The sequence below is a fragment of the Callithrix jacchus genome, chromosome 10 (genome assembly GCF_049354715.1).
Source record: "Callithrix jacchus isolate 240 chromosome 10, calJac240_pri, whole genome shotgun sequence".
Classification (NCBI taxonomy): domain Eukaryota; kingdom Metazoa; phylum Chordata; class Mammalia; order Primates; family Cebidae; genus Callithrix; species Callithrix jacchus.
In genome coordinates, this window is record NC_133511.1 from 75,631,936 (window position 1) to 75,658,363 (window position 26,428).

The 26,428-nt window shown below is 47.5% G+C and overlaps 1 long non-coding RNA gene across 2 annotated transcripts in view; it reads left to right on the forward strand.

The window, feature by feature from the left end:
- Nucleotides 1-5,692: 5,692 nt before the first annotated feature.
- Nucleotides 5,693-26,428, forward strand: part of LOC118145816 (uncharacterized) — a 167,323-nt gene continuing 146,587 nt past the window's right edge. For both annotated transcript variants that reach the window (XR_008475178.2, XR_013523296.1), the window contains exon 1: nt 5,693-5,896. This is a non-coding gene — a long non-coding RNA (uncharacterized LOC118145816). The remainder of the gene's footprint in view (nt 5,897-26,428) is intronic.

Here is a 26,428-nt window from a genome sequence, read left to right on the forward strand (position 1 = left end):
CTGTCTGATTTAATAAAACAGTGGGGGTAAAGTTGGGTATATCTATGTGTATTTTCATATAATGAGATGGACTTTGGTTTAGGGACACTTCCTGAAAACACTGGGTTTGGAGTTTAGACCCCAAGAAGTTAGCTATGGCCTCATGTTTGGTGTTTGAGTCACCAATGTGGGCAAGCCATGGCTGATGTGTCAGCTCACAAACGGGAACTTACAAAGATGATTTCTTACTCACTGTTGCTGTTACCTCCACATTTTCTTACCTTTGTTTTCCTTAGTTTTCTTTTTATGCCTTGCAGTTTTTCTTTCACCAGAGTAAACCATGTGGTTGCTGGTTTGTTTTGATTTACATTGTTGCCAAGATAAAATGCCTGTTGTGGACTGAAGCCACTCAGTCCAGCTTGATTGTGTATTGGAAAGCTGATCTTTCCCTCTTCGAGGGAAGGAGAGGACACTAGTTGGTGTGTTTAAGAACTGTTCTTTCTTTATTGCAGTGGTTCTCAACTGGTGGTGATTTTGCCCTCCAGGGGACATTTGACAATGTTTGGAGACATTTTTGGTTGTCACAACTGGAGGGAGTGTTGCTGGCATCAAGTGGGTAGAGGTTAGGGATGCTGCAAAACATCCTACAATGCCCAGGACAGCACCTAGTAACAGAATTATCTGGACTAAAATGTCAGTAGTGGTAAGGTTGAGAAAACCTGCTCTGCAGAAAGACAAGTTATATTATCCAGAACACAGTACAACCCTTGGGGTTCAGGTTTCCCATTCACATGTCCCAGGAGTTGACTGATCTCTTTGGTGTAAATGAGGAGCACCTGGAAGGGAGAATGCCTGTTTCTCTGTAAGCTGGCAGAGAGCAGAGGGCAGGGACCTCTGACACACCCAGAGCCTCTGGAGGAAGTTGCTTTACATATATTTTAAAGACTGTGGGGCCGGGTGTGGTGGCTCACGCCTATAATCCTAGCACTTTGGGAGGCCGAGGCGGGTGGATCACGAGGTCAAGAGATTGAGACCATCCTGGTCAACATGGTGAAACCCCGTCTCTACTAAAAATACAAAAAATTAGCTGGGCATGATGGCACGCGCCTGTAGTCCCAGCTACTAGGGAGGCTGAGGCGGGAGAGTTGCTTGAGCCTGGGAGGCGGAGGTTGTCGTGAGCCGAGATTGCGCCATTGCACTCCAGCTTGGGTAACAAAAGTGAAACTCCATCTCAAAAAACAAAAAAAGACTGTGATGATGCAGGTTGTCGAGGCATGAAGTATAAAAGCTGCCTTAACCCTGATTTCTTTCCAGGTGCTGAAACAGGGTGGGTCTGTCAGCACCATTTAGCAGTTTGTGAGGAATGCATTTTCAGATTTGCCAGTCAGGTAGTGATGTGTCCTGCACAGCACTTGTGTTTGTTCTAACTGGCCAAGCCTTAATTGCAACCTCCTGGGAAGTTCTAGCAAGGCACAGAGCAAGGCCCTCGTGGGGTGAGGATCAGGTGAGTAAAGTCAAGCCATATGAAAGCGTGGGAGGAGGCACGCCACAGCTTTTACAGTGCAGAGGAGGTGCTCCAGATTTGTTAAAGAATCAGACCTGGGAGTAGTTTATGGAAGCTTTCTTTCCTCTCTTTCCCCATCTACTCCTTTCTTTATATATTAGATACTGTAATAATCACCTCCCAACTTCCTAATTGGCAATATCCACTAATGCTAAATAAAACATCTACCCTCTGACCCAGCAGTTTCCACTCATTCCAGAGAAATGAGGCTGATTTCCACCAAGAGACTTGTATAAGAAGATGCACAACAGTTTTGCTTATAATGCTCCAAACCTGAGACACCCAACTATTCACCAGTAGAGAATAGACAAATGAATTGTATATTCAGACAAAGGATACTACACTTAACATATTACAGAGAGATGCAACAACGCCGCTGAATCTCATGGACATCATGTTGAGCAAAAAAGCCAAATGCAAAAGAGCATATACACCCATTCATATTAACTGCCAAGACACACTGTTAATCGGTGGATTTAGAAGTGAGGGGGCCGGGCGCGGTGGCTCAAGCCTGTAATCCCAGCACTTTGGGAGGCCGAGGTGGGCGGATCACGAGGTCAACAGGTCTAGACCATCCTGGCCAACATGGTGAAACCCCGTCTTTACTAAAAATGACAAAAAATTAGCTGGGCACGGTGGCGTGTGCCTGTAATCCCAGCTACTCAGGAGGCTGAGGCAGGAGAATTGCCTGAACCCAGGGGGCGGAGGTTGCGGTGAGCCAAGATCGCGCCATTGCACTCCAGCCTGGGTAACAAGAGCGAAACTCCATCTCAAAAAAAAAAAAAAAAGAAGTGAGGGTATCAGGCAGGTGGCTGTAGACTAGGAAGGGACGCAAGTGAACTTTCTGGGATGCTGTCAATGGGCAGTGGTTATGTAGGTAAAAGGCAATCAACTTTATACCCAGGATTTGTGCAGTTTACTGTCTATAAATGTATTGCTTCTAGAATGCCTGAACTGGCTCACCTTGCAATTTTGTTTTTTAGATGGGGTCTCAGTCTGATGCCAAGGCTAGAGTGCAGTGGCGTGATCTCAGCTCACTGCAGCCTCCACCTCCCAGGTTCAAGTGATTCTCCTGCCTCCGTCTTCCAAGTAGCTAGGACGTCAGGTGTGCACCACCACACCCAGCTAATTTTTATATTTTTAGTAGGCATGGAGTTTCACTAGGTTGGCCAGGCTGGTCTCGAACTCCTGACCTCAAGTGATCTGCCTACCTCAGCCTTCCAAAGTGCTGGGATTACAGGCATGAGCCACCTCCCCTGGCCTCACCTTTCAATTTGCAGAGAAGGAACTAGAAGGGGACACGCGAAATCTGAACTGGACTTCTAGGATGTTCATTATACCACCCACCTCCTCTCGGGTCCTCATTACATTTTTATGTCAAACATTTAATTTTTTTGTGCCCCATTACCCAGCTAGTTGCCATGTGTCATCCCTCCATGCAGAGAGATGACCCTTTCTAGTCCTGTGCTCAGCTTCCATGGAAACTTCCGAGGCTGCCGAGTCTTTGGCCCTGGGTAGTGGATATATCTGTGGTGGACACTAAATTCCAAGCAGGGCTACACTCAGCCTCCTTTTCCTGTTCCCACCACACAGACACAGTCCATGGTCTCTTAGGGTTGTGCACCCACAGGAATGCAGGCCTTCCTGTGTTTATATCCTCCTCAACAGCAGTTCAAAGGGGCCAGCTGAGGGCCAGCGGGACTTTTGGAGTGGGTAGAGGGAAGCTCTGTCTAGCAAACTCCATTCTGTTCGGTCCCCAAGACCCACAGCCCACTGCCCCCTCCTCCTCATCGGAAGTCCTCATTTCCTGTCCCATTTCACCCTACCTCTCCCCCTCCGGCAACACTTTCGGCTTGGACCAGCAGCCCACGGCTGTTTCAGGGAGCAGCCTCCCTGCCCCACTTTCTGCATTTTCCCTCTGCTCTTAGGTTTCCTTTTCTTCCTGATGCATTGGCCAGGACCATCCTGAGGAGGTTCCCTGGGAAGACTGTCCTCCCACAGTCTGGTTTCAGGGGATACCAGGACTGCTGCACCTCCACACTCATCGGTCTTCCACTCCCCTCAAAGTTCAGGCTGATAAGAGAGCAGCGTTACTGTCCAACTCTGCCAAATGTGGGTTTCTGTTCCCATTCGGAGGGTGGGTCTGGAATACTTGTTTACAAGGTGTAGAGGTGGAAGACTTCATCCAAGAGCCCCAAGGCCTTGTACACCTCAGTGCAGTTAGCTGGAAGATGGCTAAAGCTGTGAATGGCTTTTTTCTAGAGGTGTTGCCCTCCCAGCCTGGGCTACAAACGGTCAGCGCTTGAACCTTCCTCCCCACCCCCACCCCAATCAGGCCTCCTTCCCATTTAGGGCACTAAGTTGGAAAGGAGCCTGGACTTCAGAGTCAAACAGACCTGGGCTCTACTGTGGTTTCACCTTATGGTGTCATATTGGGTGGGTGATGTGTTCTCAGGATGTCACACCTGAGGCATACGGTGACCACCTGTCCCTCATCGGTGAGGCACATGCATATCCTGTTCAGGTTTCTCCACATTGCAGGGACTCACTTCCCTGCCCTGGTGTTTTGTCTTCATGAATGTTCTTTAGAAAGTCACATGGAGAGGGGTTTTCCATCTGGGCTTGGCCAGGCCACTTAATGGCCATGTTGCTGGTGGGCTGGCCTGTTCTGAGAAGATCTGGCAGGTGACTGCGGTAGGTCAGCCATTCAAGGCTACTACTGGAGAGTTTGCGAGATACCTCAGGTGCTCCTTGCATTTCCACAGGCAGGTCCATAACTTCTGAGGTATCCAGCAAAGGCAGGTAGCTGGCAAATCTGTAAATGGATGAGTGAACAGATGTGGTTCTGGGTGAGGGCAGCAGCCCAGCAACACGCTTCCCTAGTCACACCTTTTCTTTGAAAGGCCCAAGGCTGTGGAGAGGACCCAAGGGCCTGTGACTGCCACCTCCCAGTAGACCCCAAGGACCTCCAGCCTCTGCTCTCCCCTTAAGGGTCCTGTGGCTTCCTTGGTGGCCATTAGCGGTGGTGGCCAGAGCTGTTCTCCACTCTACCTCCCAGGGCCTTGCCCAGCAGCTGATGCTTCCTGCACTTGGGATACTCCTGCTGATCTGCCTCACTCACTCACTGCCCGTCACCCAGATGAACTTTCCCAAAAGCCAGCCCAGAGCTCCTTAAGGGCAGGGGCAGCCTTGTTGTGGTAGTTTCAGCACCCTGTACCAAGCAGGTGTTTAGTAAATGCTGGCTTTTGAGTGGTCCCTTTCTGAAATAAATTCCTCGTTCTAAAATATATCCTGCATCTGGTCCCCTTGGGCCCAAACAGAGCTTGAACTAGACAGCAGAGACTGACCACCTCAACTCTCAAGTTTCTGGTCTGTTTGGAGCCTCTACCCTACTCTACCCTAAGGCTGGGAACCCTTTTTCCTTCCTTTTTTTTCTTAAAGGAAGTTAATCCCAGCTTATGTGAAAGATAGGACAATCAACCTCAATGCCTCAAATCCTGGGCTTCATTTCTCCGTTTCTCCCAGGGAATCCTGGGAGTCCACATGCAAACAGATACTAGAAAGGCAAAAACTTCTGGAATCCCCTTGATAGGCCAATTCAGCCCCCTTTCTCTCTCCCAATGTGATTTTTTTTCAAAAAATAACTTTTGTAGTTTTTTTTTCTTGTCACCAATACATACCCAATGTGGAAGATTGAGAAAAAGCAGATATGTAAAGAGAGTAAAATGCTTCGACATAATCTCACTCTGCAGACAACCTATAGTGACAAAAACCGCAATTACTTTTGCACCAACTAGGATTTCAGTGCACAGCCTTCCAGGCCTACATTTAGGTTTGTCTGAAACAGGAACACTCGGTTCAGCCGCCAGCCTGCCCCGGTGCTCCATTAAGGACCAATCCCACCATCCTGAGCCTCCTTTGCAGGTCCTGAAATAACCCCAGCTCCTGGGGTGACAAAATGCACGCGCTTTCTCGGGGAAGGAGGGGAAGAAAAGACCTAGTGGCGCAGGTCTGCGTGGCCTAGGGGGTTCCCTGGGCTGGGGGAGGGGGATCCTTGGGCGGGGAAGGCGGGGCGCGGCAGGATCTTGGTGCAGGCCTGCGCATGCGCGCGGCCGTGGGCGGGACGCACTACCAGGTGGTTTGTCCGCCAGATGGCAGGCGTGCGCCGTGCCCGCAGGTCTCAGCCCCTACATGGGCGCGCGGGGCCGGGCCAGGGTATAGTCCGGTAAGCCATGACCGCTTCGCTCCCCCTGCCTCGGGGTTCGACCCACCGGGGAGGAAAGCCACAGGCACTGAGCGCCTCCTGAGAGCCAGCCCTGACGTGAACTCATTTTATCTGCAACGACCCGAAAGGTGGGCGCAATTTTCCTATGTTCCAGATGTGGAAAGTGAGGCTCAGGGAACTTGGTACTTGCCCAAGGGGACACAGCAGTGACGACTCTGGGACGAAGCCCAGGTGTCCTGACGCGAGGGCCTCTTCCCGCGTTCCCCCCGGGTATGGCGTGCCGCTTGCCTGCAGCCTGCGGGGAGGTGGTCGGTGGCCGCCCCGGCTCCTCCTCAGGCCCCTGAGGATTTACGCCCGGGTCCCTGAGGAGGGCCCCGTGGCCTTGTGGCATCAGTGGTCACGATGCCAGCCCCACACGGCCTCCCATCGGTTCCCGCGAGTGCTCAAAACAGGGCCGCTCCTCCCCTTCTCCTCCCCCTCCTCTCCCCTCCCCGGCGTCTCCCATGGAGGGCGCTGCGGGCGGCCTGATTGGGACGAGGGCGGGCTGGCAGCCCACTAGCAGGGGCCTGTTTCCTGACTCGTTTGACCCTGGCTGTCCCTGCAGAGGCCCCAGCAGACCCAGCAAGGTCATCTAGGGCGAAATTCCAGCCTGAGCCCTGAGCAGTGACTTCAGTTTTCCCGATAAGGCTCAAGAAGGGACACAGAGTGTCCTCCCCACACCCCCACTCTGTCAGCACCTCCACTCTGGTGAAGCCTCTGCTGCAGACAGCCCGGCTGGAGAAGAGACAAAGATAGACTCGGGACAGATAAGGACAGAGACAGCCAGGGAGAGAGGGGCAAGGAGCTCAGAGGTGAAGATGGGGCCGCACCGATGGGGAGGCAGCGGGTCTGCGGCCGCCGAGATGGGAAGTGGGCCCTGGAGCGCGCTTGCCGAGGCTACACCGGAGCGGGGCTGGGATGTTGGAGGAAGGCGCCGTTCTGAGGGCTGGAACAGAAGGGGATTGGGCTGGACACTTGAAGGCCACAGCCCTGTACCTCTGGGCCTAGTCTCGTGTGTGCACCTGAGATCGGTGGGTGAGGGATGACGGTGGAGTCTTTGAGGGATGCGCTTGCTGAGCCTCCAGGAGGCAGGAGTGGAGAGGGCAAGGGAGGGAGGGTAGGACCTGCGGTGGAGGAGGCCGGCAGGGGTGGGGGGGGGCGGTGGCACAGGAGGCAGATGCCTCCTGCCCTAGACTGTTGAGTCTCTCCTGCCTGCTGGAGGTGGAGGTCCCTGCCAGGCTTACGACTTACTCCATGCACACTCTGATAGAATATTTGCACCCAATACTGACTGTTTGGCTTGGCAAATAAGCAAAGCCATAAAGTTACAGCCGGCCTGTAGGCTCCTAGTCACCATGTGCAGCTGAGTCACAACCACTTACCCCACCCCCTGGAAAGCAAGCGCCTGTGCTCATGCCTGAACTCAGACACATATCCATACAGGTAGCCACAGATGCCGCATGCCACTGAGTCATAGCTGTCTCCTCAGAGAGCACGTGCCTGCATGCACTTGCACACAGGTCCCCACAGATGCCGTATACACCTGAGCGTGAGTCATCATCATCATTGAACCCTGAGGGAGGGCACCCAGAGTATGTTCTGCCATCCCTGCTTAGAGATATCCATATATATACATATACGATATGTGCCCACCACACATCCTGTTGTACCTGCTGTATCATAGTAGCAGATCAATAAATGTTTGTGGCATGAATAAGTAAATGAATGAACTACCAAGTGAAAAGTGAGTGACCCCCACACTGCGTGGATACTCAGTAAAATTGGTTGGGGCAACTCTGCAGGGTGGGTCCCAAGCTCTGTGTCTAAAGGGAGTTGTCTTGCTCCAAATATAGCCTCCGTGGGCGGGCAGGGAGCCAGGGCTGCCTCCCAGACCCTGACTTCACTGGGACAGAGGCCCAACCTCTGAAGAGTTGAAGAAAATTAACAGAGAACAGGCCCTGGCTTTCTGTGGCCAGGGCTGAGCTGTGAGACCAGTTGACAGAGGACTGTGTACTCTGGAAATATCACTTACTCAGAGACTTGAGCTGTAGGATAGAGCGCTCTGCTGAAGATCCCAGAGGACTGGTTCTGGATTGGTCTTTTGGGGAACTCTGCCCCAAATGTGCAGAATGTGCAGGAAGCCTGGTCCTACTTAAGATCTGGGACAAATACAGTGCCTGGGCTGGCCTGGTGATTTCAAAACTGAGGGCCCCTGTTAGACAGTTTTTCGTCTAGGCCTGCCCTTCTGGCTTGGGTTTGTTCCCAGAGCTGCTTCCCTGTCTCTCCCTTGAATCTTCTTTTCTGAAGCCCCTGTGCTTCTGCCCTAATTCATCATCTGGAATATTTTAATATTACCCCAACTGGTCTTCCTGCTTTTAGATGGGAAGAACTATCTATCTTGTTCATAGCTGTCAGAGTTATTTTTCTAAAATACAGATCTGACTATGTAACTTTTCTGTTCAAAATCCTTCCTTAGCTCCCCACTTTTCAGCATTAAAGTTGGATGGCCTTATCCCTGTGATGAGATCCTTCATGACCTGGCTCCACTCTTCCTGGAGGTTATGAAAGGGTAACATGTGGATGGACAGTTGTCGTTTATATGGATCGATGGGTGGTGGGTGGATTCTAGGATAATGGATGCTGATAGGGATTAATGGACTAGCAGACTGATTTGTAGACAGATGATTAGAAATATAAATGATTAGAAGGGCATGTGGGGATGGAGAGATGGGTAGATGGATGGTTGGAAGGATACTGCTCAAGTCAAGGTTGTTTTTGTTGCAAGGAACAGAAAAAAAAAACAAAATTTTCAAGAATGAGGGGAACAATTGTGAGAATACAGTGGACAACCTTGCAGAGAGCACTAACATTCAGGCCTCTGCCTCGTGAAGATTGGAACTGGAAAGTCACGAATAGTGGCTCTTCTTTCCATCTCCCAAGGACATCAAGGTTCCTCTCTTTCCTGCATTTCTCTGTGTACTCATTCCGTCTCAACAGGCTCCCTCTGCTTGATTTTCTTCCTCATGGTCTACTGTCAGCCACTCTTACTCATTCCTTCCACAAGTTTTTACAAAGTGCTTATTTATGTGATTGCTCGTACCTCAACAAAGCTCCTATGTGTTGAAAAATAGCAAGCAAAACAAAGTTGCTGCATTTATGAAGCATACTTTCTAATGAGGAGAGACAGTAGGCAGTTATATGTGTGCTGACAATAAGTGCTATGAAAAAATAAAGCAGGGTAAGAAGTGTGGGAGCAGTTTGGGGAGGGGTTGGGTTTCTGCGGCATATAGGACACTCAGAGAGGGTATCCCTGATATGGTCATATTTGAGCAGAGATCTGAAGAAAGTGAGGTGAGCTGTGAAGATATCTGGGAGAAGAATGCTCTAGGAAGAGGGCATGGCAAGTGCAGTGGTCCTGAGGTGGGAACTCTGTGGCACTGTGTGAGGAACATCAGTGAGGCCAATGTGGCTGACATTGTGTGAACACTGGGAGGATGGTGGAAGATGAGGTCAGAAGGGTAGCAGAGGATGGATCATGAAGTGTGTTACAAGCCATTGTGAGGACTTAGACTTTTACTCCAAAAAGGAGGGAAGGCAATAGAGGATATTCAACAGAGAAGTGATATGATCTTAGATTTTAAAAAGGACCTCTCGGGCTACTGTGATGAGAATAGACTGAAAGGGACAAGGCAGGAATGGGAAGCAAACAAGAAGACCACTTACAAGGCTACCATAGAAATCCAGGTAAGAGAGGTTGGTGGCTTGGACCAGGGTGGCAGTGGTGAGGGTAGTGATAAGTGGTCCAGTTTAGGATGTATTTTGAAGGTAATCAGGATTTGCTGATGGATGGGATATGGGTGCAACTTCCCTCCAGTGAGGTGGCAACTGCTCAAATCAGCTGTGAATAAGGAGGATATGAGATATAGTGTGGCCATCTAACTCCACTCTCCAGCAGAGGCAGCTTGACATTTGTCTTGGATAATGAGGACTAAATGCAGGGTTGCACAGTCACGCCCAGCAGCACAGTTGTCTCTGTCTGAGCTGTAGGTTCACTCTGAATCCCACTCTTTCAAGGCAGACATATTCAGCAGGCTTAATTGAAAACTGGAACATAGCTTACCATTGTTAGGATAGAACTAGAGCTTGAAGCGACCATGACTTCTCAATGATATTGAGCATACACACTCTCCAAGGGAGAGAATGAAGGAAGAGAATGTTTCATGATTGGCTAAGTCTATCACCATCCAGTACAGACAGCCTCGTTTGGGCAGAGTTTTATGGCAAGGTATTGAAGTTAAATATGTATGGATGTCTGTGACAGATCTATATAGAATATATTGTATCCATATGTAATACACACATAAGCTACTATATATAATCTTTATATATTTATGTATAATATATCACATATTCTACACATACAAACACAGTTGCCTTTAGTTGAGGAATTCCAAGACCCTTGTCCAGTCAGGGTTGCTGCCCAGAGAAGTAAAACTGATTTCACTTAATATGCATGATACAAGCCTGAAACTTTAAACAGAAGGAAATGTTTGTGTCCATTTTCCTTAGAAAGGGGAGGTGGGTGTGGTGGGTACCAGAGCTTAAATATTCTTTTGTATTATAAATGAATTGTGAGGATAGTGAATAGATGTATGTAACATAAATAAAGGACTATTTAGGATGCTGACTATTTAGGCTGATGATAGACTAGATTACATCAGATTAGATGGCACAGGAGGCTGGACAGAATGTGAACGTGGATTGTTGATAGCTAGTTTTCTGTGAGCCAGGAAGCAAGCCCTCCCCAGACACCGAATCTGCTAGTGCCTTGATCTTGGACTTTCCAACCTTCAGAACTGCAAGAAATACATTTTTGTTGTTTATAAGCCACCTAGTCTGTGGATGTCCTGTTACAGCAGTCCAGACTACCTAAGACAGTTGGTGGAATTGCACTGAGAATTGAACAGCTCGATGATGGCTGTTTAGATTGGTGGATGTGTGAATTTTAGGTTACTAGATAGACAGCAAATGGAGGGATGAATGGCTTGATACCCTTAAAAGTGGTGCCTCAAAGTCACTTGGAAACTTTGTTAAACATAGACTGTTGGACTCTAACTCCAGAGTTTTTGATTTGATAGATCTGTGGTGGGGCCTCAGAGTTTGCATTTCCAACAAGTTTCCAGGTAATGCTGATACTCCTAGTCTAGAGACCGTCCTCTGAGAACCACTGTTCTGTGGTATGCCTGGGATTGTCCCATGCCAGTAGAGCCAACATGGCATCGCCAAGCTGGAATGGAGGAATCTGGGGACTCTGGACTTAAGGATGTCATCCAGGAGGGCTCTAGGCATCCTGTCACTGGCAATGGGCTTTATGTCCACAATAGGCCTAGAGGCCCATGGCTCTTCTCCCAGGGATGTGGGGAATGTGGCACCTTTGTTTAGGACATCATGGCCCATCATGGTCTGTCTGGTCATCTCTAACCCCTGTCATCCTCAACTAGGGTTGAATAGGGTCCATAAGGTACAGGTACTTGGCCATCCAAGGGTGCTGGTCTTGGCTGTGGGGCATATAGAGCACTCAGAGGCAGTGCCACAGCCAGCCTAGTGCCCAGGAGCCAGCTTCAAAGGATTGTAGATGTTCACTCTGAACCCCACCCTGCTGAGGGGACCTGGCATGCCCTTTTGGTTTCTTAAAAACACTTTTCTGTTTGTTGTCCCTCTTTTCTCAGGCATTGTCAACCTCTCATCTGAACAAGATTCTGCTCATCAACATTTAAACACACTTGAGTCTCCCTTACCTTAAAAAACAAACAGAAGCTTCTTCCTTTGACTCCATGTCTTCCAGCAGCTACTGCCCCACTCTCCTCTCAAACCACAGTCAAGTGTCTCCAGAGCACTCTCTGTTTCCTCACACCTCACATGCCTCCTGTCCATGACAGCCTGGCTTCTACCTGCCTCACTTCACCGAAACAGCACTCCCTAAAATCACTGGTGAGGTGACCTTCAGGACACTAAATCCAAAGTGCATTTTTTTTTTTTTTTGGTAGTATCCTGGAATTCAAGCATTTTTCATTCTCCTTATTTTTTAGATTTTCCAGCAGCATCCAAACATTCTCTTGCTTCTTGAGTCTTCTCCATTCCTTGCAAGGCACAGCATTCTTCTGGCTCTTCCTTTATCTTTGTCTGCTCTTTCTCTGTTTACCCTCTATTCCAGGTTTATTCTCCTTTACCTGGCCGTTGAACATTAGTGTCCTTAAGGCACATGCTGGGTTCTTTTTTTACTTAATACTTTTCCTTCTTGGCAGTTTTATCCATGTCCTCAGGTACCATCTATTTTTCTCCCTCCCAAATAAGTATCTCCAGCTTATTCCCCTCTGGATATCCAAGCACTCAGCCTCTTCGTTGGGACATCTCAAAGGCACCTCAGCCTCTAACTATCTAAGGCCAAACATAGGATATTTTCGCCTCCTCAACCCAGTCCTGGTCATCCTTTGTGTTCCTCATCTCAGGGAAAGGTACCACCATCCATTCAGCTGAGCAACTCAGAAAGCTAGCAGGCCCTTTGACACCTGTGTCCCTCAGCCTTCATGAGCAAACCATTACCAGTATCTCTCCATCTTTCTTCTAAATATCTCTTGACTCTGCAGTTTTTGTCATCTTCACCATCCTATCCTAGTCAAAACCATCTCTTCCCTGAACCATTGCAGTTGCCTCTGAAGTGGTCTTTCCACTGGCTTTCTTGCGTCCCTCCAACCCATTCTCCACGTTGCAGACATTCTGCACGTAGGTTCTGTCTTGTAGCTCAGAGATGGGGAGATAAATTGCCTGGAGGGGTAGGCCCTGCTCCGGGTCACAGCAGGGGCTGGGCCTCAGGCTTCCCTGCCCTACTCTCAGCCATGGCCCTTTCCAGGACAGGAAGGCAGGCCCACACATAGGCTCGAGGCCCCACTAGACATGTGGCTCAGCCAGGCCTCCCTGGGAATAGAGAAGAGGCTTTGAAATTTGCAGTATCAAGTTTCGGAAAACACAGGGTCAGGGTCAGCAGAGCAGCTGGTAGTGGGGAAGGCCAGGCCCAGCTAATTTCCTGTCAGAAGGGCCCAGAGGCTCCAGCCCTCTCTGGGCTGGCCACAGGGGAGGAGATGCCGGGAATGGTTCACATTCTTCTGGCTGGGGCTGCCCTGAACCTCGGGGGACCTGTGGGGAGTGAGGAGGTGGATCTGCTGAGGCCAGAGTTAGGGGCTCTCCGTAGGGACCAGGCATCTGTTGTTCAACTCTTAGGCTTGGATGAGGCCAGGGACTGCAAAGGAGATGCAAAAAGACCATTGCAGCTGTGGGAGCTGTAGGATAAATAAGCCTAACTTCACATTTTACAGATGAGGAAATAGGCTCAGACAGGGCCAAATTCTTAGCAGGATTCTGCAGAGTGTCTCATATTAAGCCCAGAGCTCCCTGTTTCTAATTGCCCAGGTCTGGATTTCCTGGAAGGCCCAGCAATGGCTGAGCTGTGTGATGATGGGGGATACGGTGAGCTGGGCTGGGCCTGGGCTCCTCCTGCTCACCTCCAGACTAGGAGATGCACTTCTTAGGTGCTCTATCTGTGGGGTAGGTGGCCATGGTGTGGAGTGTGTATGAGAGGGCGAAGTTAGCTGTGGCCCCATCCCTCCTCTCCTTGGAGGGCCCAACCTCATCCTACCCACAAGGAGAACTTTATGTCCTGGTGCAATCTTCTAAGGGGTGAGGCAATCCTGGCTTTGAATGGCACCCTAAGTGGCCCAGCCAGGCTGAGTGTGATGTAGGGGTCAGAGGTCCTCTGTATTCCTAATTCTTTGGTGCCAAGACTGGCCTGGTTGACCTGTCAGAATTGGGGAGAAGAGCACAGGATGCAGTCAGACAAGCTTGGGTTCAAATCCCAGCTCCATCAAGCACTGCTGTGTGGCCTTGGACAAGGTCATTTAACCTCATGAAATCATGGACTCCTCAGCTGTTAAAATGGGGAGTGACTATTTAACTTCTTTCTCTAAGCCAAGATGTGTGATGGGGGTGGGTGTGTGACTTCAGGAACCCCTCCCAGATCCTGGAAGTGCTGCGCATACGCTCTCTACCAGCTGCCCCCTCCCCAAGGAAGCATATGCCTGCTCCTGATGTCAGTACCAGGGCCTGGCTGCCTCCCGCCTGGCCGTCCCTTCTCTACTCCTGGCACTTGACTCTGAGGCTTGGGCCATTCTTAGATGTCCCAGGCATCAACCTGACAGTCTTCAGCTGCCCCTCTCTCCCTTTATCCCCTCTGTCCCATCAGTGAGGCCATAAATCCTAGAGATGCCACCTCAGGCATGTCTCTGGAGCTCCCATGTCTATTCAGCCCAACTCCCTTCTTAGGTTGGGATAATTACAGCAGCTCCTCACTGGCCTGCCTTCCTCCCAGCCCTCTTTTGCCATCCTCACCAGGGAGATCTTCTAAAATACATGTCACAAACCTGACTTAACTTCTTTTCTTTGCTCCTCCTTGATTTCACCTTTGCCCAGCAGCGATCTTATCCTTTAATACTCCGCCTAAATGTTATTTACTCAGGAAGTCCTCTCTTACCCCAAGGCTGGGCTATGAACTCTTCCCATCTTTCTGCAGGCTCCTACCTGCTCTCACCCGATCATAGCTCTGGTTACACCAGAAATCATATCTTGGATAGTAGCTTATTTTATCTGGGGTCCAAAGTATCCAGGAGCAGGCATTAGCACAGAGGAAGGATCAATAACTGCATGTTGAATGAATGAAAATGGACAAACAAATGCATGTGAAGATGGACACATTGGTTTTGGGTGACCAGCTCATTCATTATAGGTTCATTCATACAGTTGTGGGAGGACATGTGCATGGTCAGGGTTTGCCCTGATACCGCATATACTAAAATGCTGGGCAGGTAAGTGATTTTCAGTTGCCCCCCAACTGGTAAGTCTCAGGCTCCCAGTGTATGTCCTGTTCAGGTAAAGGCCAGTGATGGAGCCGTGGTAGACAAGTCCTATCCTCATCTGCTAAATTCAGCTTCCCTCAGTAAATATGGTGTTAAGAGATTATATGGTTTGGCTGTGTCTCCACCCAAATCTCATCTTGAACTGTAGTTCCCATAATCCCCACATGTCGTGCGAGGGACCCAGTTGGAGGTAATTGAATCATAGGGGCAGTTAACTTCATGCTGTTCTTGTGATAGTGACTGAGATCTGATGGTTTTTGTTGTTGTTTTTGATGGAGTTACTCTTGTGCCTAGGCTGTAGTACAGTGGCGCAATCTTGACTCACTGCAACCTCTGCCTCCCAGGTTCAAGAGATTCTCCTGCCTCAGCCTCCCAAGTAGTTGGGACTACAGGCACGTGCCACCATGCTCAGCTAATTTTTTGTATTTTTAGTAGAGATGGGGTTTCACCATATTAGCCAGGATGGTCTCAATCTGCTGACCTCGTGATCTGCCTACCTTAGACTACTTGCAAACTGCTGGGATTACAGGCATGAGCCACTGTGCCCAGCTGATCTGATGGTTTTATAAGGGGCTTTCCCCTCTTTTGCTCAGCACTACTTCTTGCTGCCACCATGTGAAGAGGACATGTTTGCTTCCCCTTCTGCCATAATTGTAAGTTTCCTGAGGCCTCCCAAGCCATGCTGAACTGTGAGTCAATTAAACTTCTTTCCTTTATAAATTACCCAGTCTTGGCTATGTCTTAATTAGCAACGGACTAATACAAGAGAGGTCACCAAAAACAGGTGGAATCCAGGCAGTGGGTGGGCCTATGTCAGAAAGAGTCTGTATGCATAAGTGCCAGTATCACTAGGGTGTGGTATATGTGTGAACATGTATGCCTTTCTTTGTGTTGCATGTGTGAGTGTCCCCCTCGGCCTTGCAGCAGCTTCCTCTGCATATCACATTGCACCTCTGCCCCTCTGCCTCATTCTTACTTCTCCCTAGGCCATTCCCCATCCAATTTCCTTATTCTGAGCTCCTGCCCCCTGTACACAGATATTGCATGAGTACAATGTGATTGCACGAATCACTGTGGTTCATTATATAGCCCTATTAGTTTCCTATTGCTGTTGTAACACATTACTACAAATTTAGCAGCTTAAAACAATACAGATTTATTCTTACTCTTCTAGAGACCAGAAGTCCACAATGGGCGTTACTTGGCTAAAATCAAGGTGTTGGCAGGGCTATGTTCATTTCCGAGGCTCTGAGGAAGAATCCATTTTCTTGCTTTTACTAGCTTCTAGAGGTTGCCACATTCCTTGGCTTACATCCTCCTTCCATCTTCAAGGCCAGAAATGGCTCATTAAGTCCTTCTCCTATTGAGATTCCCATTGGGTCTTTCTCCGACATTTGCTTCTGCCTCCCACTTCCACTTATAAAGACTTGTGATGACATTGGACCCATCCAGGATAATGTCTTGAGGTCAGCTGATCAGCAACCTTAATTTCACCTGTAACCTTAATTCCTCTTTGCCATGTAACATGACATTTTCATAAGTTTCAGGGATTACAACATGGACATCTTCTGGAAGCAGGGGATTATTCTGCTTACAACAAATAGTCTGTGTCTACTTTAGGTTGTGAGTTCTTTGGGACCTGAACTGTACTGTACTTATCCAGAGATTCCTTAGTGTCCAGTATGCACTAGATGTTTCAACCAACAATTTATTGAGAGTACATTTTTTTGCTGGATACTTTCACATATATCATTTCTGTTTTTATCCTCATTTACAGATGAAGAAAATGAGATTCAGAGGAGTTAGGAACCACCCAAGGCCAGAAAGCTGGTGGCAGAACCAGAAATTTCAGTGTATACCGACTTCAAGTAGAAAATGCTGACACCTTTGTTCCCATAGATATAGAGCTCCAAAAGAGATAAATCCCTGGGCCCTTGATATTAATCATGAAAATCCACCTATTTCAGACTGTGGGGATCATTATAATCCAGTGATCCCAGCTTCTCTGATATCTATCGCTATTTGTATTGAGGCTAATGACTTCCAGCCCATGACTAAAGCAGGTCCATTCTTGGGATATGCAAAACTCCCTTGGCAGACTTTTTTTTTTGAGACGGAGTCTTGCTCTGTCGCCCAGCCTGGAGTGCAATGGTGTGATCTCTGCTCATCACAATCTCTGCCTCGTGGGTTCAAGCGGTTCTACTGCCTCAGCCTCCTGAATAGCTGGGATTACAGGCATGTGCCAACATGCCTGGCTAATTTTTTTGTATTTTTAGTAGAGACGGCTTTTCACCATGTTGGCCAGACTGGCCTCGAACTCCTGACCTTGTGATTTGCCCACCTCCGCCTCCCAAAGTGCTGGGATTACAGGCATGAGCCACTGCACCCAGCCTTTTGTTTGTTTTTTTTTGAGGTGGAGTCACTCTGTCGCCTAGGCTGGAGTGCAGTGGCACAATCTCAGCTCACTGCAACTGCTCTCTCCTTGGTTCATGGGATTCTCCTACCTCAGCCTCCTGAGTAGCTAGGATTACAGGCATGTGCCACCATACCCAGCTAATTTTTATATATTAGTAAAGATGAGTTTTCATCATGTTGACCACACTGGTCTCAAACTCCTGACCTCTGGTGATCCATCTGCCTCAGCCTCCCAACGTACTGGGATTACAAGTGAGAGCCACCATGCCTGGCCTGACAGCCAGTTTTAGCACCAGAACTCCCCAGTGACCTTGCCACTCTCTTAAATGTGTACTACAGCCTAAGACTTTGCCATCTAACCTTCCTTCCCTCTCTCTTTCCTAGTGGTCCACCCCCATCATGGTCTGATAGCCTTCCCAACCTCTCTGGCCTCCCTGCCCACTGTTCCTGACAGTGCTTCCCTTAGAAATGAATGATTCCATATCTGAAAATTAGCTTAGATTTGGGAACCATTTACTAAAGAGGTGGCCAGGTCTCTAAGAAGAAGGGCCTTGCAGAATTGCAGCAAGTATATATCATGATGATTCCTTCATTCCCACCCCCCCCCACCAAAGGGACCTATGGCCATTTAGGTGATGATTCACTAGAGAAATGGGGATAACAAGACGTTCTGAGGTGTAGTAGATGCAGAGTTTGAGTTGACACATTAATACTTGGAGCTCAAAGCATCATCATGGCCCCTCTTTAAGAGGCCTTTTGGAGATGACTGTGATGTGATATGGCAGAAGAGTCTAGGGGCCTTTGAATGTCCCCTAGACTCTTCTCAGAGACCAATGCTGAGCCCCTGAAATGGCACTATTCCTTGAGACCAACTCATCACTTGGGGCAAGTCAACTGCATCAGGCCCTTTCCATTCTGGAAGGGACAATGGTTCATTTTTACAGGGATAGAAACTTATTCTGGGCATGGGATTGCCTTTCCTCACCACAGAGCCTTACTTAGCATCACTTTCCAGAGACTTACAGAATGCCTGATCCAAAGGCATGGAATTCCACACAGCATAGCACTTAACTGGGGGACACTATAATAGGAAGGGTCCTATTGAACTATGGTTTGTGGTTGCCACAGACACTTGGGATTCTTTATGATCAGAAACCAGCAGACAAGAAGAATAGTCATCATACTGGCAGGGATAACTGACCCTGATCAACAGGAAGGGGCAAGGCTGCTTCTGCATAATGGGGGTAGGAGGAATGTGTGTGGAGCCCATGTGATCCACTGGGCACCTCCAGGTACCCCCACTGTAATTGTGAAAGGATGTGCAGCAACCCTGAGAAGGGTTTGATTATTTAGCATTTATCCCTTTCCCTTCTCTCCCCTCCCCTCACCCCTAGAATAAAGGTTTGGGTCACACCACCAGGTAAGCAACCAACATCTGAGGAGGTTGTTGAGGGTGAGGGGAATTCAGAATAGATAGTTGAAGAGGGAGAGGATGAATGCCAGTTATGGCTCCAAGATTAACTTCATTGATAGGGGCTGTAGTTAGTCCACAGACCTCCTGCTTTATTCTGAGTTCTCCTTGGGAATAGAAGCCCAAGGGAAATGGGGAGCAACTTTTCCTTGAACCTGGTGGAGAGTAAAGATCTGTGTGGCACAAGGGGGTAGACTGTGGTAACACTATAGTGTTAACATACAACTATACTATGTTAACATTATAGTTGTAGTGTATTTCAGAGAGTTCAAATCATGAATCTTATTTTTTTATTTTTTATTTTTATTTTTTTGAGACAGAATCTCAGTCTGTTACCCAGGCTGGGGGTACAGTGTCATGAACGCAGCTCACTGCAAACTCCACCTCCTAGGTTCAAGTGATTCTTGTGCCTTGCCCTCCCAAGTAGTTGGGATTACAGGCATGCACCGCTACGCCCAGCTAATTTTGGCAGAGATCGGATTTTACCATGTTGGCCAGGCTGTTCTAGAACTCCTGGCCTCAAGCAATCCAACTACCTTGGTCTCCCAAAGTGCTGGGATTACAGGTGTGAGCCCCCACGCTCAGCCCTCTTTTTTAGAGAGTTCAAATAATGACCAGTTAAGCTCTGAATTTTCCTTGATATGATCTTTCCATTAGTATTTGTTGTTATTTTTGAGACAGGGTCTTGCTCTGTTGCCCGGGCCAGAGTATAGTGGTGTGATCATGGCTCACTGCAACTCCAACCTCCTGGGCTCAATTGATCTTCCTGCCTCAGCCTCCCAAGTAGCTGGGATGACAGGTGCATGCCATCATGCCTACCTAATTTTTATATTTTTTGTAGAGATGGGGCTTTGCCATGTTGCCCAGGCTGGTCTCAAACCCCTGGGCTCAAGTGATCCATCTGTTTTCGCCTCTCAAAGTGCTGGGATTACAGGCTTTAGCCACAGCACCTGGCCCGTTAGTTTAAATATATTCATGACAATAGGCCATAATATGTAGCTGGCTGGAGTCTCACAAAACCTTGGTATTCCATTGAGAGCAAACAAAATCCTATAAATCCTGTCAGAGAATGTCAAGAGTTTGGACCCATGTTTTAGATAGTGGTGACTGTCCTAGTGGCTTTTAAATAGCCTTCCTGAATCTGCCATTTAGAATATTTATTTTTGCTCTCAGAATATTTTTAGAAAAAAGCAAGGGAAAGGAGCCAAATCTTTTACAGATTCATGTAACCAAACCAAAATGAAACCAAAAAGAAGAGCATTCACAAAAATTTTAACCCAGGAATGTAGAAAAAAAATTACACATACATGTATTAGTCAGGGTTTTCTAGGGGAACAGAACTAATAGGATAGACAGATATATATATAAAGGGGAGTTTATTAAGTACTAACTCACATGATCACAAGGTCCCACAATAGGCCATCTGCAAGCTGATGAGCAAGGAAAGCCAGTCTGAGTCCCAAAACTGAAGAACTTGGAGTCTGATGTTCGAGGGCAGGAAGTGTCCAGCACAGGAGAAAGATGTAGCTGGGAGGCCAGGCCAGTCTCTGCACATTTTACTGCCTGCTTTTTATCTATCTAGCTGCGCTGGCAGCTGATTCGATGGTGCCCACCCAGATTAAGGGTGGGTCTGCCTTCCCCAGCCCATTGACTCAAATGCTAATCTCCTTTGGCAACACCCTCACAGACACATCCAGGATCAATACTTTGATTCTTCAATACAGTCAAGTTGACATTCAGTATTATCACAATGCAGAAAGAAACAAAAGTAAATTTACCAGAGAAGACATGTCTTGCAGACAACATAGATTCTGGAGAAACCAGAGTAGTCAATCCAGAAAAGACACTTGTCTTTAAACCAAAAAAGATAAAAAACCTTTTTATCATTCCAGGAGGATGTACAGTCCTTTATTAAAGGTGGCTTTATAACTAAACCACATCCTGAATAAAGCTGATATAAGAGTTAAGAAGACATTATTGGCCGGGCGCAGTGGCTCAAGCCTGTAATCCCAGCACTTTGGGAGGCCGAGACGGGTGGATCACGAGGTCAAGAGATCGAGACCATCTTGGTCAACATGGTGAAACCCCATCTCTACTAAAATTACAAAAAATTAGCTGGGCACGGTGGTGCGTGCCTGTAATCCCAGCTGCTCGGGAGCCTGAGGCAGGAGAATTGCCTGAACCCAGGAGGCGGAGATTGCGGTGAGCCGAGATCGTGCCATTGCACTCCAGCCTGGGTAGCAAGAGCGAAACTCCGTCTCAAAAAAAAAAAAAAAAAAAAAAGAAGACATTATTTAGGCAGATAGTGAGAGTAAGAAAGTCTTCGGTAAAGTTTTTCTTTTCTTTTTCTTTTTTTTTTTTTTTAGACGGAGTTTCGCTCTTGTCCCCTAGGCTGGAGTGCAATGGCGTGTTCTCCGCTCACTGCAACCTCCACCTCCTGGCTTCAAGCGATTCTCTTACCTCAGCCTCCCGAGTAGCTAGGATTACTGGAGCCTGCCACCACACCTGGCTCATTTTTGTATTTTTAGTAGAGACAGCATTTCACCATGTTGGCCAGAATGGTCTCCATCTCATGACCTCATGATCTGCTCACCTTGGCTTCCCAATGTGCTGGGATTACAGGTGTGAGCTACCGTGCCCAGCCTCCTACCTTTCATTACAAGGAAAACCTGGCCGGGTGCGGTGGCTCATGCCTGTAATCTTAGCACTTTGGAAGGCCAAGACGGGGGATCACGAGGTCAGGAGTTCAAGACCAGCCTGGCTAAGATGGTGAAACCCTGTCTCTACTAAAAATACAAAAATTAGCTGGGTATGGTGGTGCATACCTGTCATTCCAGCTACTTAGGAGGCTGAGGCAGGAGAATCACTTGAACCCGGGAAGCGGAGGTTGCAGTGAGCTGAGATGGCACCACTGCACTCCTAGCCTGGGTGACAGAGCAAGACTTCATCTAAAAAAAAAAGTAGCCCCCAAATCATTTTCTTTTCTAAGAAAAAGCATCCTGCAAAATTGAGCTGCACACACACACAAGCAAGGTAGAAGCTTGGATGGGTGAATGCCAGCAGCTGTGTCAATAGGAAAAGGCTACCTGGGGCTAGGCATGTCCAACATGGCAGTTCCATCATTCCTTCTCTTTGCCAGCCACATGTACAGTAAGGAGCAGACAAGATGGAGCCAGCCACGAGAAGACCTCATTTGTGTAGTAAGATTAGAGTGGGGTGGCCAGATTCCCTGGACACTATGTAATATCACACGTGGGCCAACCAATCTTTGGGCCCTGTGTAATGAGACACCACCTCCTCAAGCCTGTCTATAAAATCTGGTGCAGCATGGGCTGGCAGTCCCATTTGGGTGCCCCTCTCTCTCAAAGGACAGAGCTGTTTTTCTCTTTCTTTTACCGGGTAAACCTCTGCTCTTAAACTCACTCCTTGTGTGTGTCCCTGTCCTTAATTTTTCTGGCATGAGGCAACGAACCTCAGATATCACCCCAGACAACAACTCTGCTTCAAAGTCAAGAGTTTCTACCGAAAAGTGGGAGGGTTGGCTTGAGAGAAAATGTACCGGGGCAGAAAATAGGTTTTCTTTTTAGAAATGCATGAGGGCAGAAAAAGTGAGCCATAGAAACAGAGTGCTCAGAGGGCTCAGGTGAGTATTGCACGCTGGTTCCAAGAATCAGTAATTCCTTCTGATATTCTTTTTTAGGTCCTGCTTCTGGACACCATTTATGTCACCCTAAATAATAGAAAGGCTCTCTGAAAGAAAATGACGTTTATTTAATAGGGCTGTATTCATCTGTTCTTGTATTGCTATAAAGAAACACCTGAGACCAGGTGCGGTGGCTCATGCCTGGAATCCTAGCACTTTGGGAGGCCAAGTTGAGAGGAGTGTTCGAACCCATGAGTTTAAGGCCATCTTGGGCAATATAGTGAGACCTTGTCTCTATAAAAGAATCAAAATAGGCCGGGTGTGGTGGCTCACACCTGTAATCCCAGCACTTTGGGAGGCTGAGGCAGGTGGATCACGAAGTCAGGAGTTCAAGACCAGCCTAACCAACATGGTGAAACTTCGTCTCTCTCTCTCTCTCTCTTTTTTTTTTTTTTTTTTTGAGATGGAGTTTTGCTCTTGTTACCCAGGCTGGAGTGCAATGGCGTGATCTCGGCTTACCGCAACCTCCGCCTCCTGGGTTCAGGCAATTCTCCTGCCTCAGCCTCCTGAGTAGCTGGGATTACAGGCACGCGCCACCATGCCCAGCCAATTTTTTGTATTTTTAGTAGAGACGGGGTTTCGCCATGTTGACCAGGCTGGTCTCAATCTCTTGACCTCGTGATCCACCAGCCTCGGCCTCCCAAAGTGCTGGGATTACAGGCTTGAGTCACCGCGCCTGGTGAAACCTCGTCTCTAATAAAAAAAAAATACAAAAATTAGCTGGGCATGGTGGCACATGCCTGTAATCTCAACTACTCAGGAGGCTGAGACAGGAGAATTGCCTGAACCCAGGAGGCGGAGGTTGCCGTGAGCCAAGATCGTGCCACTGCACTCCAGCCTAGGCGACAGAGTGAGACTTTGTCTAAAAAAAAAAAAAAAAAAATCAAAATATTAGCTGGGCATGGTAGTGCACACCTGTAGTCCCAGCTACTCAGGAGGCTGAGCTGGGAGGATTGCTTAAGCCCAGGAGGTCAAGGCTGCAGTGAGCTGTCATTGTGCCACTGCAGTACACCCTGGGTGTCATAGCAAGACCTTGTCTCAAAACAACAACAACAACAACAAACACCTTTAAGAGGCTGAATTGGTTCATGGTTTGCAGGCTGTATGGGAAGCACAGTGGCATCTACTTCTGGAGAGGCCTCTGGAAGCTTACAATCATGGTAGAAGGCCAAGCAGGAGCTTGCATGTCACATGGCCAGAGCAGGAGCAAGAGAGTGAGGGGGAACATGCCACACACTTTTAAACCTCATGAGAACTGACTCACTGTCATGAGAATAGTACCAAGTTGATGGTACTAAACCATTCATGAGAAAGCCAACCCCATGATCCAATCAGTTCCCACCAGGCCCCACCTCCAGTTGGGGATTACGTTTCAACGTGAGATTTGGGTGAGGACACACATCCAAACTATATCAAGGGCATTGCAATGGGAATACATATATAACACGGTAGTAAACTATGTGTATATTTAGGGAGGTAAAGGAACACAAAGGTTTTTAAAGGAAAAATGATGATCATTACATAATTGTTTTGAGATAATTATCCTGGCTACAAGGATCAGTACAAGGGTGACACTAATCCAAGACTGGACAGGCAGTTGCTGGACAGATGCCTTCACAGGAGTATTTTTGTGTAAGGTTGCAATTTTTTGCAGCTTTTTTTGTGATAGTTTTTGTTATCAGGCATTTATGCATGAGAACTTTCTCTTCATAGCTTTCCCTGGCTCAATTTTTCAGTTTTTTTTTTTTTTTTTGCCAATCAGTTTGAGTTTATGAGGTTGCTCAGGTTAGCCTTGAACTCATGACCTCGCCTTCACAAGTGCCACGACCTCCGGCAGGAGCCACTTTGGCCCCCAGTTTTTTTTTTTTTTAAGTGAATCCATTTTTGATTCTGATAACTTTAACATTGACAACCATGAAAAGAATTCTCAGATCTCTGACTGCAGGGACTGTCATTGACTATTGGCCTCAGCTGGTATATTCTGAAATCTATTACATGTTTGCAAGACCATGCTTCCCATGGACTGCTCCTAGCTAATGACTGAGCATGGCAGGGATCCTAGGAAGGCCCATTCTTGGAAACTGTGGGATTCTCCTGATGGCTTAAGGATGAACTTCCTCAGAACTGCACTGAAACCAAGTCTCCTCCACTCAGCTTTCCTTTCTTCCCTTTCTTTTCACAAGGATCACACCTGCATCATGGTCTCTTGGCTCTTCCAGCCTCCCTGTTTCTGCCTATCTGACATCTGCTTCTCAGAGGACTGAGACACGTATCTGTTACTCCAAGTAACTGGCCTCATTAGAAATGCAGATTGTCAAGCCCCACTTCAAACCTACTGAATCAGAATCACATTTTAACAAGATGATTCACATATGCATTATAATTTGAGAAGCTCGGATTTAGATGATTTGGATTTTTCAGCAAATCCTTTAAATCTCAGTTTGGAAATTGAGTCCTTGCCAAGATAAATATTTGGAATCACAAAGTAACAGATCATCTGGGTCCTGCATGAGTCAAAGCCCAGCAGTTAAGGGACTAGTTCAAGGTCATAGATTAGCTTAGAAGAGAACAGCACTAGAACCCAGGTCTCTTGTCACCCAGCTCTTTCCACCCCAGGCTGTACTGTGAGCAGGCTATTTGCTGTAAATATGCATTGTTTAGTGTGGTAGCAGTGGAAATAAGGCTAGTTATGGTCTAGTACAAAATATATTTATTTGTTCTTTGTTCTGTGTTCCAGGCACACAGTTTTCTAAAACCCTAGAAATTTCCTAAGTGATATTTTGTTATTCCTAACATACCCCACCCTTTGGGAGTATCTTTTGTTATTCATCACTGCCCTTCAACACCTGACTTTATGCTAACAAGGTGATCCAGAGTGGGGTCCCTAGATAGGTTAAGGATGTGGGCTGATCATCTGAAAGACTAAACAAGTGAACTTTCCAGGCCATCGCCAACCTCAGGGGAGGGAGGGTAACTGGAGACTGGGTTGTAAAAACTCTTGAATAATGAGATAAGGCGTGCCTCTAGGTTGAGATCACATCAGGTGCTGGGAAGGTGGTGTGCTGCCTCCCTCCATACTGAGCATCTCTTCCCTTTGGCTGGTCCTGAGGTGTACCCCTTAGAAGTAAGCTGTAAATCTAAGTAAAGTGTTTTTCTAAGTTCTGTGATTTGTTCTGGCAAATTACTGAATCTGAGGATGGGGGTGGAAACCTTCATATTTATAGCTGGTTGGTCAGAAGTTCTGGTGGCTCTTGGAACTTGCAGCTAGTGTTTGAAGTGGGGGCAGTCTTGAGGACAGACCTGAACTTGTGGAGTCTATGCTAAATCTGGGCAGTTAGTGTCAAACTTGAACTGAATTGTTGGATGTCCAGTTGATGTTGGAGAACTGGTATAAACCATGACATGCATTTATTTTATCACAAGTGGCTTGTGAAAAAAACATATTAGTCCAAACTCAGATGTGCTGTAAGTATAAAATACACACTGGATTTTGAGGACTTAGTAGGAACAAGGAATATATTTCATTGTAGTTTTGGTATTGTTTACTCATTAAAATGACATTTTTGACATATTGGATTAAATATATGATGAAGAAGAAATATATTAAAATTAATGTCATTTTTTTTTCCTTAGAGGATACCTATGCGGCCTGCATTCTACATGTTTGATTGTGCTGTCTCTCTGTCAATACTGCTTTATTCATTGCTTAATTAATAGCTTTGGCTGGCATTGCTGAGGACACTTCCCTGTTATCAGCTTGGGATCTTTCAGAAATTCTTCATGGGATGATAGGATTACTTAACTCTTATAAAAACCCTGATTAAACACCCAAAAATGTCAATTTCCCTTGAGAAGCAGATCTGCCATGTTATTTGCAGTTTAAGCTCTGGCTCTGGGGTGGAGATAGTAGAGTGAAGGGGTTTGTGAGGTGGGAATAAAGGATTTGGGTCAAAGGGGTTGGGAAGTGACCCATGCTAATACGTTCCTTTGAGTTTCCATCTTTCTTTCTTTTTTTCAGAGACAGGGTTTCACCATGTTGGCCAGGATGGACTTGATCTCTTGACCT